The sequence below is a fragment of the Lepeophtheirus salmonis genome, chromosome Z, assembly GCF_016086655.4.
Source record: "Lepeophtheirus salmonis chromosome Z, UVic_Lsal_1.4, whole genome shotgun sequence".
In the NCBI taxonomy this organism is placed as follows: domain Eukaryota; kingdom Metazoa; phylum Arthropoda; class Copepoda; order Siphonostomatoida; family Caligidae; genus Lepeophtheirus; species Lepeophtheirus salmonis.
The window spans coordinates 16,239,216-16,255,410 of NC_092584.1; the positions used below are offsets into that span (position 1 = coordinate 16,239,216).

The window sequence follows — 16,195 nt, forward strand, 5'->3', positions numbered from 1 at the left end:
TAAGTTTGTCCCCTGTTCGAACTTGATTATTTGTTTGTAACCTAAATGAAGTCTTAATATATATCTAATTATATTTATCATAATTCTTCAAATAAGTTTTTACGTTTTACTCGGAACAATTGGCATTTCTGACAATGGGGAAGCAAATGGCAACCTTGGGAAGGAGTTAGATATGGTACACTTTACTGTTATGATTAAGTATAATTTTATGGATCCATTAATTGGAGCTTATGCTCAGACGACTGAGTCTTTATGGAGTCATTTCAAGGCTATACTCAGACGTTTAGGAATTTCATATTTTTGTAAATAGCCATGAGTTTGTTGAATTTTTTCCAAAAAATTTGATATTATAATACTGCAGACGCCTCTATTAACTGAGTTGTTACTTTTATCATTTGAATATATACAGTCACACACATATACCGGGTTATCAATATGATAATATTTATTGTCGAGCTTAAAATAGGCTGTGACATCCCTAATATCAGAGCTCCGGTACGTCTGTTTTTTGTCTGTTTGACGACTACTGTTAAATCTAGGCAATGCCTAGTACTACCGCTATTCAGTCTAGATGATAATTATGGAAATAATGTGACTAAAACCAGACAAAAAACTTTTTTATGAGCGTACATAATAATAATACCATATTCAACATGGTATAAATATTTGAACATAGGTTCCTTAAGTACATATATATATATATTTAAGTAGAACAATTAATGGACGGTAGAAATGAGATAATAATGGACAATTTGTGAGTTTCATGCCAAGCAAAGATACAACAGACCGACAAAATAACATAGGTTGTAAGTAAAGTAACATGTACGTACATATGTGAACCCGTTGAGACAACCATTTACTTATTTTTAGTAGATGGAGACAACGCCCCGTTAGGAAACGTGCGCGTATCCTTCTCTTCAATGATTGAATGTGATGTTTTACGTATATGGCTGTAGGAAGACTATGCTTCAATGCGTACACACAACTCACCCATGTTCTTGTTATTGTTGTTTAATAGAAAAATAGGTATGTACCCATAAACAAACTGTGGTTTTTTTTATATAGGAAACGACGACAAAAAAACAAGGCGGGAGAGACCAACGCCTTGACCTGAAGGTTTTATCATATGAAGTGCATACGTTAGTTCCTTATTCTAAGGAAAGGGATTTCCGTTGTATCTCTTTGAATATATTTCGAGGTTTTTTTTTTTTTTTTTTTTTTTTTTGCAAATGGTTCGAGACGCCCAACTTGATATATTTACATATAGACTATATCTATACGGGCAAAATGACATGCAATATTGTAAGTAAATGTTTGACACTCCTTGTGATTTAAATTTGAATTTTGAAACAAATAAACTTATAATGAAATGTAGCTAGTTAGTTATATGGTGTATCAACATAAAAACAATCTTGAACCAAAAACCATAATTAGAAAAAGTCCCAATTTATTTATTAAAATCATACGGCTCACTATTTCGTAGAGAGATTTTAGTCAATTATAGGCTTATTATTAATATTTCTGGGATAAGTAAAGATACCCAAATTTCTTAAGTATAGTTTAGAACCTACGTTTGATTAAAGAGACTTATATTGGCCCCCATAAGACCCCTTTAAAATAAAATACAGAGTAGGGCAGCAAAACGTGGATAGTTAATTAATGTATATTTTCTCATTACTATGAAAAGGTTTCGTGATTATTTTTTGATATTCTGTTTCTGTCTTCCTTTTTAGATAAACAAACTATACTAATCATGTATTAATTTCCTCATCATGAGCGAAGAACAAGCAAAAAGGCAGCACATCTCAGATATCCTAGGTGCTGGAGTTGATGTGATGAAGATTACGGACATTGTTAAATGTTTAAGGAGCCTCATATTTTTTAGTTGGTCAATATCAAAAAAACAAAGACCTTTCCAGAATGTCAAAAAGTGGAGGGCATAATTGAAAGAGGGATACGAAGTTCTTGTTATGTTTGAAGAAGAATATAAAGGAGGAGCCCACAAAGTCGATAAATCACCTCGCCAACAATATCTTTGTGGCTCATGGGACCATCAGGAGGACTGTAAAGTAACTTGGGATTAGTTTCTTTCACATACACCCCCAGACACCTTTTGACGAGGGCATGAAAGCCAGGAGGCTCGAGAGGGGCAAAGTAAATTATCCATAGATTAAAAAAATGGGTCAATTGTGAAAATCAAGAAAATTTTATCAGTTGATCAATTCCACAACTGCTGGAACGACTGCTGGCACGCAAAAACAAAAGAAGAGGTCCAACGGGACAAACACATCAAATATCCAGCCCAAACAATGTCCTTGGCGTTGTAGCCTCCGTTCCTTTTCAAAGCTGGACAGAAAATCGCTCGGGAGGCATTCTAACCGGGGCTTAGGCACACTCTCTTACCATGGTTGAAGACCAACTACCCAAAGGGTAACTACGTGTGGACTGAAGACGGTGCCCCCTCTCACACTTTCACAAAGTGCCGAAAGTTCTGCACAGATAACATGGCTCAATTCTGGTCCGAAGAGATATAGTCTCTTTCCTCACCAGATTTGAACTCACTGGACTTTTCTATATGGGGCAATTTTGAGAGGGAAACCAGCATAACCTCACATACAAATGTGGATTTACTGAAGTCCTCCATAGTGGCTGCATGGGACAACCTGCCAGGGGATTTTGTCATCAAATGTATTTCTAAATCCATCTCTCAAGTCCACTGACATTCCCTCTATATCTATTTCTGTTTGTTTTATCGTGACAATCAATTTTTGCTAATTTATGTACAAGTTGTGGCACACACAACGGATTTAATCGAAATAAATTGTTTGATAGAAATGGAGGAATTTAATCCAGACTCAATTTCGAGAAAAATCGTTGTAGCTTGTCTTTGTGTTGACAAGTCATATATACAGAGTGGCATTCAATTACAATTCTATCCATCTTATTTCTAATTACGACCAATCGACAGCTGAAACAGAAAGAACAACAACTATAGTTTTTATACGTTGTCTCTATCTGTAAAAATGCTAGAGAACTAATAAAAAAAAAACATGGTTGCCATATTCTCTGCGCCGGTTTTTGCAGCCAAGAAGGCTGCAAAAACCATTGGTATCTCCAGCGGAACTGGCTACAACATCAAGGGGTCAATTAAGGAAACGGTATGTTGTTGGAAGATGTTTACAGGGAAGAAGAACCAAAACTTCTGTAGTAACTCCTGCCCTATCTTCATGTTGCCCTCCTCCAGCCTTGATCTCAACCCTTTCGACCTTGCAGTTTGGCCCATCTTGGAGAAGAATGTCTGCCACACCTCTCGAGTCGGAGCAGCTATTCTTTGTGAAGGCGTACATATTGAATACAAGATATAATTCATTATAATGCAAGGATTCCATTAGAAATTGACGAATATTCGTCGAAGAATACAAATTTAATCCACACTCCATTTTGAGAAAAATCATTCCAGCTTGCTTTTTGTGCTAACGCTACAAAAAGATAATGACAGAGAGTTAATAATTCTATATAGGTAGGAGTGGGGAGGGGCAGATTCTTTGATACATGTCTATATGGATATCTACTAGCTAATTGACGTGAACAAAAGAAGAGGAAGTCAAAATTCCTTAGACAAATTTTAAAAGGAATTCAGAGTATTTATGAATTTCTTCACTAATAAAATTTGTATGAAGAGTCTGCATTTTTTTATGTATTTGTGTGTATATTTTTTGAATGATCTGTGACCATTATTTAATTAGATCTTTCAAACTACTAGCAGCTTAGGGTTCTTTGATTTTTCCGACTTGATAGAGTTATTAAGAATTTTAAATCTTCATTCTGAATCATTTATTTTTATGGGGGTTTCTTCAAATATGACAACAAAAAACTCAAAAATAACGGAAATATTATACAGGGATGTAATTTGTACATAGTGTACAATTATTATACTTTGTCCATATATATACTAACCGTATCAAAGAAGTAATTGTTATCAAAAAGGCGCGCTCAACAAAACTTCTAAACAAAAACACTCCTTAAAAATCATTTATGACCATGATTAACAACTTTCCCCACACGTCATATGATATATCTTTCTATCTTAAAATTTAAAACAGTGTAAGAAGAAAGTTGTAATTTAATCCTGACAACCTTTCGATAATCAGCAAAGCGACGCCAATTTTATATTATAGATGAAGTATGAGTAGAAAGATTTCAACTCTTTTTAGTTATTGAGACAATTACCACAATGGAGGATATTGAAATGAATCATTATATTGAAGAGCTTATAAGTTCAACTTTTATCGAGTATCAGGGGAGAGGAATGCTCAAAGTTCATTCGTGAACTTAGGGATGATCCCTGCAGTAAAGTGGATCGCTCCTCATTGGCTTAGACTCATCAGGTATCTTTCTTGTATCATGAACCATGGCAATATAATTACATTCTGGAATAACTGTTACGGAAGTCGTAGCCTGTAAATTCGTTTCTCTCAGTCTGTAATAATATTTAATTTGTTTCCCTTTGCTTGCAAATATATTTCTCTATTAATAAAAGGCTGTATTGATTAATTTTCAACTTACTTCTTACACTGTCTCTAATTCTAAACCAGACCAGTAGTCTTTAACGATTTATTTTTTCCTCAAGTACTGCAATGAACTTAAATATACAAAAACATATTTTTCACAAATTAAACTTTGATATGAGTCTTCATATACCTAGTTGAATAACCAACCTTTATAACTCATGGTTCCTAGAACAATTGAAACGATATTTGTCTATGAAATATGTAAATGAAATATTGGGATGAAATAATCACAAAGTATTACTCAAATAATTCGAAATAGGCTGAATGTTGAATTCGCTGCCACCCGCCAAGTATCGTTTAGCTCTGTTGAATTAGTAGCATCTCTTGGAAGAACAACCGCCTAGTTACAGCCGGATTGGTCTATTTCTTTCTCGTTTAAATGGAGGAAGTGGAGTGATTTTCAAAAAATGGACGAAACAAAATTCATTGTGTTGATTAAACATTACTTTATTAAAAGCAAAACGCCTCGGGATATTGAAAAGAAGCTTGATAATCATTATGGGGAATCTGCACCTTCGATTAGAACAGTTTATCAGTGATTTCAAAACGTTGAAGTTACTACTTCAGATGACATTGGTAAAATCCATAATATGGTGATGGATGAAAGAAAAGTACATGGGATTTCAGGGGATGTTGGCATCTTGATTTGGAACACTATTTCCATTAATTTTGCGACTACATCTGCTGAGGTCTAAGATTTTGCATAGTCGTGATGCAAAATGACTTCTTTTTTTGTGGGCCAATCATTGGCGTTTTTCTTCCAGTTTGGTTTTCAAACGGTCCAATAACGATGAATAATATGAACCTGTAATAGTTTTACCCTTTTCCAGATATTCGATGAGGATTATTTCCTTACAAATCCAAAAGATAGTCACCATAATTTTTCCAATAGATTTCTCGATTCAAACGAACATCAAACTGAAAGAAATAGACTGATCTGGCTGAAAGTTGCTGTGTGTTCTTCCCAGAGATACTACTGACTAAACCTGGATAAGCGTCAGTAGTGCCATCTGTTGGACATTGCAGGGACTTTTCAAACAACTCTGGTATGTCAACATACATAATCAATTTATCTGAGTTGATTCTTTCAATCAAAGTTTAAAAATAAATCAATAGTGCTCTGTTTTCTTTAGGGGCTCAATTTTATGGTTTCATCCTGTACTTTAAAAAAAACTTTTCTTAAATATTTGATGTTAACCTGAAAAACAACAACATAAAAAAACGTAGTTCCTAACTTTTTTGCAATTTGTAATGATACTGTTTCAGTTATTCAAATGATTACAAAACGCAAATATCCTTCTCTCTGATTATGGTGGTCAAATTCTCATCATCCTATTTCTTATATACATATCTATAAACCACAACTATCCATACTCAGGAACCACAACATTCCCAAAATAGGTATATAATGTATATTAACGTTTCTACAACACTCCTTTACATGACTTTGGTTATTATCTACATATTATTATTTTATTTAAATAGTCTAACATTAATATATGACTGTTATATTATGTAAAACACGTCTGTTTAACCAGTGTGTTGACTTCCTCAAAAGCTACGTAATTGAAAAGGAGGGGGGAGGGAAGGGTTATATACATTTTTTTCATATCTATTTAACAAATTATGAAGAGATACTTGGAATACCAAACTTTTCAATTTAAACATATAATGATTACAAGCTATTTAAACGACTTGAGCCATTTTTTTTTTTTTTTTAAAAGAGTATGACTTGATTTTGAATCTATAATATGTGGAGGTTTAAAACATGGATAAAATACATGCGTGCAACAACACTTTAACAAATGACTAAGCTGTCCTTCTCCAAAACATTTTGCAAAATTGTCAGAGTTATCAATTTGATTTGCAGTTTCTTTGAGTGCTCAAAAAAATTCCACCTCTACGTGAAAATGGGTGCACACGTACATAAAGGCTAGTCACATCTATCTAGCATCTGTTGACTGTAGCTCACCAAAGTTTTATTATAGAATTTTCAATTTGATACAGCATTCCGACTGCTAGGCAAGAAAAACAGATTTACACAACGCACGCAACCACTCATACACTATGACGTCAATATTAAAAAATATAGTGGAAGTCAAACATTAATCATTCACGCGTTATGGTATAACCTTGTATTTCTATTAGCCTTGATTTCACATATATGCAATTGGTACCCTATATAATCGTAAGTAGTGGAATCACTACCCACTTTTTTTTGGGGGGGGGCCCTCTAAATGTTTTTTACTTCCCCCGAAACATTTTATCATATCTTAAATATATATATTCATTGGACACCTAGAATCCAAAATACTCGAACAAATTAGTCTGAAATTTAGTAAGTAAACGTACAATATAACCTAGAACAGGGATTCTCAAACTTTTTTGAGTAATGTACCACTTGGTAAATATTAATTTAGCATAAAAAAACATTTTTAGCTACAGTAACAGGGGCGTCCGCATGATTTTTTTTATTTTTGGTGAAATGGCTTTGTTTTTGAAATTTTTCTTTGAAAATAAATCCTACAATTAATTTTTTGGGGGGGAAAAAATTTCAAAAATCCACAACTATTTAGAAAAAAAGAAATATTCAATAAAAAAATGGTTGGGTTGATTGGACATAAAATATTAACGACGGTATTAAGGAACACATGCATCATGTCCAAAGTGAATGCAGAGATTACAATAGGAGGGTTGAATAACCCAAAAGTTAAGGAACACCAATACAATGATCGCAATATTTGTTATAATCATTCTCAAGAACTGCCTTTATTATTTAGAGAATTTAATTTCAAAAATCTGCAACTATTCAACAAAAATAGAAAATAATTAATAAATTCTGCAAAAAATTTAATTTTTGGCCTATAATTTCAAACATTCCTATTTATTCTAGAAAAATTAAGCTTTGTCCAAAAAAAAATTAAATCCACAGCTGCTCAAAAAAATTTCAAATATCAAATTTTTGCAGAAAAGTTTATAAATCCATTGTTTTTTACCAAAGATTAAATTAAATTTTTTGAAAAAAATAAATCAATCAAATATTGAATTGGAAGACTCTATGTCCCAATTGAGAATTATGGGACAGCAAAGCGATGTGTGCAATATTTGTTATTCTCATCCTCAAGAATTGACCTCGTTGGGTTGATTGGACATTAAATATGAACGATGGGATTAAGGAGCACATGTACCATGTCCAAAGTGAATGCAGAGATTACAATAGGAGGCTTGAATACCCCAAAAACTATCAAGAACCTCTTACGTTATTAGCTATGGACTATTCTGAAACTAAATCAATGCAAATAGGAAATGCATTTCATTTCTCTATATGCAGTTAACCTAAATTAAAAAAAGTTATAAATTTGAAGGTAAAGAAACATACAATATTTATATTTTTGAAGAGGCTGTAAATTTTTTGCTATTTTTGGAAAACTATTAAAAAAGGCACAAATTGTGTGGCATCTATCTTATATCATACATTGTAGCGTATAAGTGGTGTTCTACGTCTGGAAATTCAATGTCATAATTGTTGGTAAGAAAGCTATAATAAGATCAAAAGTTTTTAACAATTAATTTCCTTTATTGAGGCCAGAATAAAAGTGATATAATTACGGCTTTTGTAGGATAACTGGTTATTTGTGGTGCATTTGATGAGTTTCTATACACTTTATTTTTGAAAATCATTTTTTGACAGACCGTAGCATTGGCGTAATTTCTAAATCTTATAATAGTCAAAAAAAAAAAAAAAAAAAAAATGTATGGAAGATTTGGTGGAAGTTGTCGTCAAAGCATTCAATTTTATATCCTCTAAGAAGAGTGAATGCCCACAAGTACAGTGTTATAATTGGAGAAAAAATTTTAGACGAGTATTTCTTTCCTCTAAAAGGAATAAAGAACTATCACATATTCACCTTCAAATCTACTTTTCCTAGAGGGATACAAATCCAACTGATGTGTATTTAAATCACATGGAAAAAGAAAGAACATGTGTTTTTCATGCGAATGGTATGATTTTCACATACCAAATGTGAAAAAGGAGATGAAAAAATGCGGAACTTGTAAACATTGCAAGCCAAAGTATTTTAAAAATCCTGCAAAAGATTTATATGTATGAAACACAAGTGGTAACAACCTCTGGAGGAAATAAATGTACGTAGTATGTAAATATGGGGTTTTCTTTGTTGATAGATAGCAATAATTTTGTCTTGATCACTGACATATTGTTAATGACAATATCCTTGTTATGTGGTAGTTATTATGAATTATTTATTTGCTTGCATCCATTGTGAGGTTAATAATTTAAAGAAATGGTAGCCATTCGGGATATGATATTTTAGATGAAGGATTTAAACTGTGTAAGGCGAATTCTACTATTAATTTAACTGAATCATCAGAAGAACGAATGATCAAAAAAACTAAACTTTTAAAAGAACGGATTCACTAAAAGAACTGAATCATCAAAAGCTCAGATTTACTAAAAGATCAAGATTCTAGACAAATAACAATTAGTGTATTTGATTATTAACATAGTTTTGTACACATTAACTTTCTATTAACAATAAACTGAAAAAAACCAAAAAAAAACAACAACAATAAATTAAGTTTATAGATGGCATTTGTTCCTTTTTTTTATTTGAATACATGACTTACTTTATGATTAAGGACAAGAACATTAAAAAAATGTAAAAATAACAAAGTTAGTAATATTTTTTTTAATAAGAGAAAAATATGAAATTACAAATATGGCTTGATGGTGACAAATGAAGGAAAATTAGGTTTATAGATGACCCTCGTTCCTTATTTTTATATTTTGAAGTTTGGGCCTAGAAAATGAATGAATAAGAATCTGTTAATATCCAGAAAGATCTAAATCAAAATATTATTACTTTGCAAAATTTCAATCCAAATGTACTTCTTTATGTCGACTAGAAAAAGTGTTCTATAAATATTTCGCAGATGATCAATTGACCAGTCGAATGGTATCCTAGGAAAATGTTTATCTTTCTCTGCAGGTAAAAAGGTCCCGATTTTCTTGAGAAGCATTATTAAATTATTCGTTTTTAGTCCAGATTCTTCTTTTATGCTCCAAGGAACCAATAGAGTGCCCTCATTCCAAACTAAACAGATAAAAAATAAATATTACAAACGTCTTTTGTATAATGAAATGAGGTCATGAAGGAATACTTACAGACTGAGTAGTAAGGAATGGACTCTAAAACTCCTTCTTTCCATTCGACCGAACTTTTGGATTTTGCATGAGTTTTGACAAGTATACCATTAAAAATTTCCTCTTGAAGCCAATCAATAAGATATTTCTTCCCTTGACTCAATAATAAATCCTTGAGATCTTCAATTTCATCCACATATACTTTTTCTGAGAGTGATGGAGCAGAAAACTCCAGGTTTTCATCCGGGATAGGCGAATTATCTGTGCCACTCTCTGACTCTCCTCCTTGTGAGCCAAGCTCAGTAATAAGGGTCTATGTTGTGTTATTCGATGTATAAATTATAGTTAAAGTCCGTTTTACATTAGTTATTTGACAATATTGAGCAGGAATTATAATTCTATACGACAACAATGCTTGAAGAAAAGACTGTTGTGTCATTGTTTCGTAATCTGCTTCTTTCTACATTTCGATTATGGGTCCAAAAGGATCTTTGCACTTTTTACATTTCAAATATCAGCATTAATGGTTATTTAATTTTTGATTATTCTTTAACACTAGAACAACGGATGGTGAAGATGCTGGTGGATATAAAAAATGATACTCATTTATTTTTTAATATTTTAGCTATTCGGGGTTGCTAAATTTCTAATCTAATGGTTTACCAGTCACTTGTTTGCACAAGATAACAGCATTTATATAAGCAAATTCCAAAAGTATTATAAAAAACTTGTAAAAGCCGTCGACAAAAATAAATTTTGGTTGAATAAAGTCTTGCCATTTGATCTAGAATAGTAAAACCATTCTCAGATTAATTATAATTCTGAATTGATTCTGATTACGTCTTTTGTCGTTCTAAAACATTCACACATATTTTTGTGAACGGAGCCCAAAATTAATCTATTGCGACTATTTACAAAAAAATCTTAAATTTAGTTCTCTTTGGGTAGCCTTTTGATCAGGAGGTATTTACTTGCAAGAACGATTCATAGTTACTAAAATACTGCTAACCAAAATATAAAATCAAATTTATCTGGCTTCTTGGACATATATAGAGTAAATAGATATTTAGCTTTTGTTGTGAATAGTTGCTCATCAATGTTAATATTTTTACCTAGCCTGTATGCTAACTTATAATTTTCGAATAATCCATCTCATAACATTGAAATCAAGGTCGAAATTGTCGTTTTGGTTCTTTTTGATGTTGTGGAACAAATATCAAAGAGGATAAGTCACAATAATTCCTTATATGAGTCGCGAGGCATTAAATTCCGAAAGAGATTGATCTCCAATTTTCTTGAGCAACTGAATCAGTCGGCTAGGTGGAATCAGAATAGTTAGTTCAGGAAAATATATGTTACATTTATACCAGGAAAGTAAAAGATTCCTTTCTTAAATTACCCATTGCATGAGTTTGTTCATAAACAGTTTTATAACAAAAAGATTATTTCAAATGATTGGCTATCAAAAATGATACCCACGTATGTATTTATCAACCAAACGATCACTAATTTTAATTTTGGTTTTTAGGGGTTATAAAATTATTTATGACAATTCAAGAACTTCTAAAATCAAATACAATCAAGAAGTTTCTCACAATATTTCATTGAATCCTAAATGGGTATAAAAAATGATACCCTTGTTGTTCCGTTATTCTAGTATTAAAGGTATAAGTTGTACTTGACCATTTGGTATTCTTTACCGAATGCTTTGATCTTCTCCTATTACTTATTTTATGAAATATATGTGAGGCATTTATGAACCTTTGTATCACATATTTAATTAAATCTGACCAGTGATCCCTAACAACGAGTTTCTTTTCAGGGTTTGAGGTATAAAAAGAGCTTCATGTGCATTTAAATCCCCGTAAAAAGGGTGCATCATCGTAAAAATAGCTTCGTTTAATGATACTGTATTGCTTTCAAATGTTTCTAGGCAATAACCATATTGTCTCATGACCTCTACCGTGGCATATCTGTCATTTAAAAACATGATTAATTAGTTTTAAGTTCCATACTGTATTCATATAGATATGCTCACTGTTCCAAGTGTTCCTTTATAAAGTTGTACGATGACTGAACTTTTTCAAAGATTACAAGTAGCTTATGGTTGCGCATGATGAAATCCTTTTTGAACTAATTGGTCTGATAAGAAACTGATTTTCCAAATCAATAGAGTATGGAGTCGTCTCTAATTGCTCATTTCCCTAAATAACAAAAATATGTTATATATTTTAGAACGCGTTTCAGAGCATTATTTTCATCGAATCAATGCTGATTAAAATATGCTTTATTGCAGAAACAACCAAGTGAAGACAACGCCCTTGCATGTTGACAATACTATCATTATACATGTGTGATTTCGATTAAGTCTCAAGATGTTCTTAAACCTTCAAATACAATATAAGAAATGATCTCTGGAGGAAACACTGGTCTGAAATGAAATATAAATAAGTTATCAAGCTTACAAGGCCATTGAAAAAAAGTACATACTCAATCACTTCCTAATTCTACTTCCAAATAATCTACAAATCTCATAAAGAAATTTATTAACCATAGGAAACGGGAATTCATGTTTGTAAACGTGGACAACGGTTTTTCAGTCATTGATTTTAATCTTAAATTCTGAATGAGATTTCCATAGCCACGCATAATGAAAGAAATAGTACACTCTGTTAAAAGTCTTGAGACATCTTCATCATCAACCATTGACTAAGAACAAACAAAATGATTTATGCAAGTGATTAAAAAAACAAAGATGGTTCAATGAATATTGACTAACCTGTTCTCTGCGTTTCTTCTTTGAATTAAATCTTATTTTCTAGATCTCTTTCCTTCAAATTTTTGCTTTTCTGAAGCTGATACATGAGATCGAATAGGTTTTTTTTATGTTGAGGTACACTTGTACTAGAAAATATAAATTCAGATAATCATATATAATTTTCTTGACAAACAAAAACTTGTACAAACTCCGCACGAATATTACATTCATCAGAAATAGCACTGATACCCAAAACTGCATGATAAATGTAGTTAAATAATAACTTTCTTCATCAAGCAGTAGTTGGTAATATCCATGAGTTTGATTAGCTACTGCAAAAACAGATGAAAAACGGTCTAGACATTAAACGATAGATTTTTGGCTTGTGAACGGGTAGCAATGTTGTTTTAGATATTTGTTCTGGCTTATAAAATCTGTAGCGAGACAAACTTTCACGCTTGACTTCAGTACATAATGTCCATAAGCACAATGATGGACGGGTTTGTCGACACGTCTAATTATGTCTGATTGAAAAAATTTACTGATAAGGATTGGTCTCATAAATGTAATAAGATTTGTTTTGAAGTTAGTTTTAGTTTGAAATTGTATAAATTCTATGTTGTCATTCTCGAGTTTCATTGGAGGGCTAGAGATTTATTTTTTAATTTAAAGACTCAAAATCTTGGTAATGTTTCTATTTATTGTTAAATTTAGAATTTATCATACAAAGTTTAATTATATCATGCCATGAAAGTAGAATATCCTTGGAAAATGCTGACGTTATAATATCTTTAATTTCGGGCTCATAAGTGCCGAATTTTGCCTTCAGCTAGCATTGTTTTACTAGCGTCTGCTAGAATTATGACATCACGATCTTCCAAAAAAACTATCTTATTATCCTGGAGAATTTTTGAGATCAAAAATGAATTAAGTTGCACTGGTATAAGGTATAACTTCAAATGGGAAAGATTTACCACAGTAAGATGAAGATATTATTTTTGATCATGGGGTTGCTTTAGCAGCTTTGAACATCTTAATTGTTGGATTTGTATTTACGCGTGATAAATCTGAAGTGGTATGCATTGATTGTCAATTTTTATTTTTTTGAATATCAAGAAATATATTGTTTCTTCGATGACATTGAAAGTGATTTATCCTTTAAAGAGTCGGAACAAATCTCATATAATGTGATATAACGTTTGTAAACTGTATAACGAGCTTCTTTTAATCAGTTAACAGCTTGTTGGACAATTTCAAATCGTCCTGATGAAGGGGATTCCCTGCATGAATCAATAGCCGTTTTTAAATGATCACTAAGTTTAGTCATAGCTGAAGTGCATTCTCCACAAGATTTCTTGAGAAATTCGAATTTTTCCTTGGTAGTGACGTATGTTGAGAGGTCCATTTTAAGGAAGTCTCCAAGAAATAATTTTAATATATAATTGATGATAAAATGGACAGAGATTACATTGAGAAGGATCACCACAATTAAACTAAGTTCACCATAGTCCGTAAACCGGCATGTTCCATGAAGTGTGCCTATCTTGAACAAGTAGAGCATGTTAACTTACTCTCTTGTATGACGTCAAAGAGTACTTGATCATAGAGGTGTCAGCTTGCGTAAATGACGAAACTATCATTGTCCTCTGAGTTGTAATCCAAATCAGGATTTTCCAACTACTTTCTAAGAATACTTTGTTAGATGATACACCCTTTGATCCGTGAATATCTCAGTAATGATCTCCAAAATTTCAGCACTCCTGTTAAAAAGTAAAAATAAAATATGGTTAATACTGAATACTAAATCTTTGAATGATTACCATTGATTTGAGAGAGTGTCTTCTTCAATAGCTAATAAAATGAACTTATCTAGATTTGCAGCGAAAAAGTTCCAAATTATTTGATTCAGACGTTGACTTGGGGCAGATGAAACAGTTGTTGAGGAATGGGATTAGGATGAAACGGATTGATCAGATATAATATCTGAAGTCTCTAATATGTTCAAAATATTAATAATTTATCGGAATATATGTTCTATAATATTTGACTCATTTGTGTTGTATGACAAATCATATATATAGAAATTAGAAGCCTGTCTTGATAACCATCAAAGTTATAATTTATGTATAAAATGCGTACTTCTTTTAAAGTATAATGAGCAGGAGGTATTGTTTTGCGTACTAAAAGATTGTTCATGAACAACTTATTTTTAACTTCATCTAAAAAGTGTATCAATTCATAGCTATATACTCGTAGATTAGAACCGTAGGAATTAATAACGACATCAACGTAGTCCTCATTTGTTATTGGGAGCTCAGACAATACACTATCAATTGGAAACATAGCATGTCTTATTTAAGCATATTTTAATACGTTTAAGGTGCAATCCGCTATAAGATGAGAGAAATAAAGATAAATTCCACATCTAACAATAATATATCACACGTTTCAACTGGAGTAAAAATGGGAAGCACTCACAAAAAAAAGACAAACAATAGTTGATTTGATAGTACCCGAATCAGACCAGTAACATCACTTGCTGACGACAATGCTATTATCCGACACTACACCAGTTATAATTGTTCAATTAAAAAGATATATTTCAATGATTAATTTGTAGCGTGTAGCCCATTCCTGAATAAGAATATTTGTCTATATTTGCTTTTAAGTCATGATGATCAAGGTATAAAGGATATGACAGGATCAACAAGTAAATTTCCGTTGCTCATTGACCGGTAACCGGCAATTATTTGCAGCACTGAGCAAGACATTCTGCATATATACTTCATACGATGTTGGCAATCTTCCAATTGGACAATTGTGCTACGATCAAATATACTATCTGTTGTCTATCTTTTCATCGGATTACAAAATAAGGAAAAAAAATTAGCGGTTGTTGCGTATTCTCTTTCCTTTTTTTTGTTCATAACTTAATAAGATGTGGGTATGTTAACATCTCTAAAAGAAGAATGTAAAAATGGTGATATTTTTTAGGTATGGTTTGCAAATGTTTTGAGCTTTTATTATACTCAAAAAGTGGGTGATGTAATAAATGGAATTTCAACTTCTTGTTTTCATAATAGCCAAAAAATGTTAGCCCTACTCATTTTATCATAGCCTTATAAGTAGATTCATTTTTTTCAACATGTGCACTGATGAACAGAATGATATCTGTATCCATAGAGTTTTCAAATATGATCATTTGTTTGGTTTTTTTTCCTTGACGGAGAGTCACAAAGTTACCTAAATGTGTTTTCTAAGTTATCTCGTGAATCATTTGACAAATGATATTTGTCTCCAATAAGGTAGCCCAGACCCAGGACTTCCATGTCGCTGGAAGGAGAAATAGCTGCCCATTCCATCTGAAATAGATATACAAATTTGGCATTCACTTTGAACAAAAAGAATATAGGAAAAGCTCAAAAGTATTGGTAAGTTTTTTTACATGACAGCTTAAGATATTGTGATTCTTGGCAGTTTGCAACCTATGACGATTTTAACAGAAGGATAATATGTAGCGTTGTGTCGATGCTCTTGTATATCAGTCCTAAAGATTAGCACTAATTATTCCATTCGAATGTCTGTCGTGAAATATATGCATCTATCAGATGAATGTTCAGTGAACTACAATCTTGTAGGCAATTTTTGATCAAAGTCTTCAGGTAAAAGAGCTCAGAGCTAGATTGAGTTACGTATCTTAAA

General features: G+C 32.0%; 2 long non-coding RNA genes across 2 annotated transcripts; both read right to left on the reverse strand.

Annotated features, from left to right (window-relative positions):
- Nucleotides 1-9,178: 9,178 nt before the first annotated feature.
- LOC121131328 (uncharacterized) lies at nucleotides 9,179-12,605 on the reverse strand. The gene is made up of 6 exons (XR_005869025.2): nucleotides 12,515-12,605; nucleotides 12,226-12,444; nucleotides 11,774-12,166; nucleotides 9,757-11,708; nucleotides 9,455-9,685; nucleotides 9,179-9,391 (listed from the first exon to the last, which is right to left on the reverse strand). It is a non-coding gene; the product is annotated as an uncharacterized lncRNA (long non-coding RNA).
- A 997-nt stretch (nucleotides 12,606-13,602) lies between these two features.
- Nucleotides 13,603-14,395, reverse strand: LOC121131327 (uncharacterized). Its single transcript, XR_005869024.2, has 3 exons — nucleotides 14,314-14,395; nucleotides 13,962-14,253; nucleotides 13,603-13,909 (listed from the first exon to the last, which is right to left on the reverse strand). It is a non-coding gene; the product is annotated as an uncharacterized lncRNA (long non-coding RNA).
- Nucleotides 14,396-16,195: the final 1,800 nt, after the last annotated feature.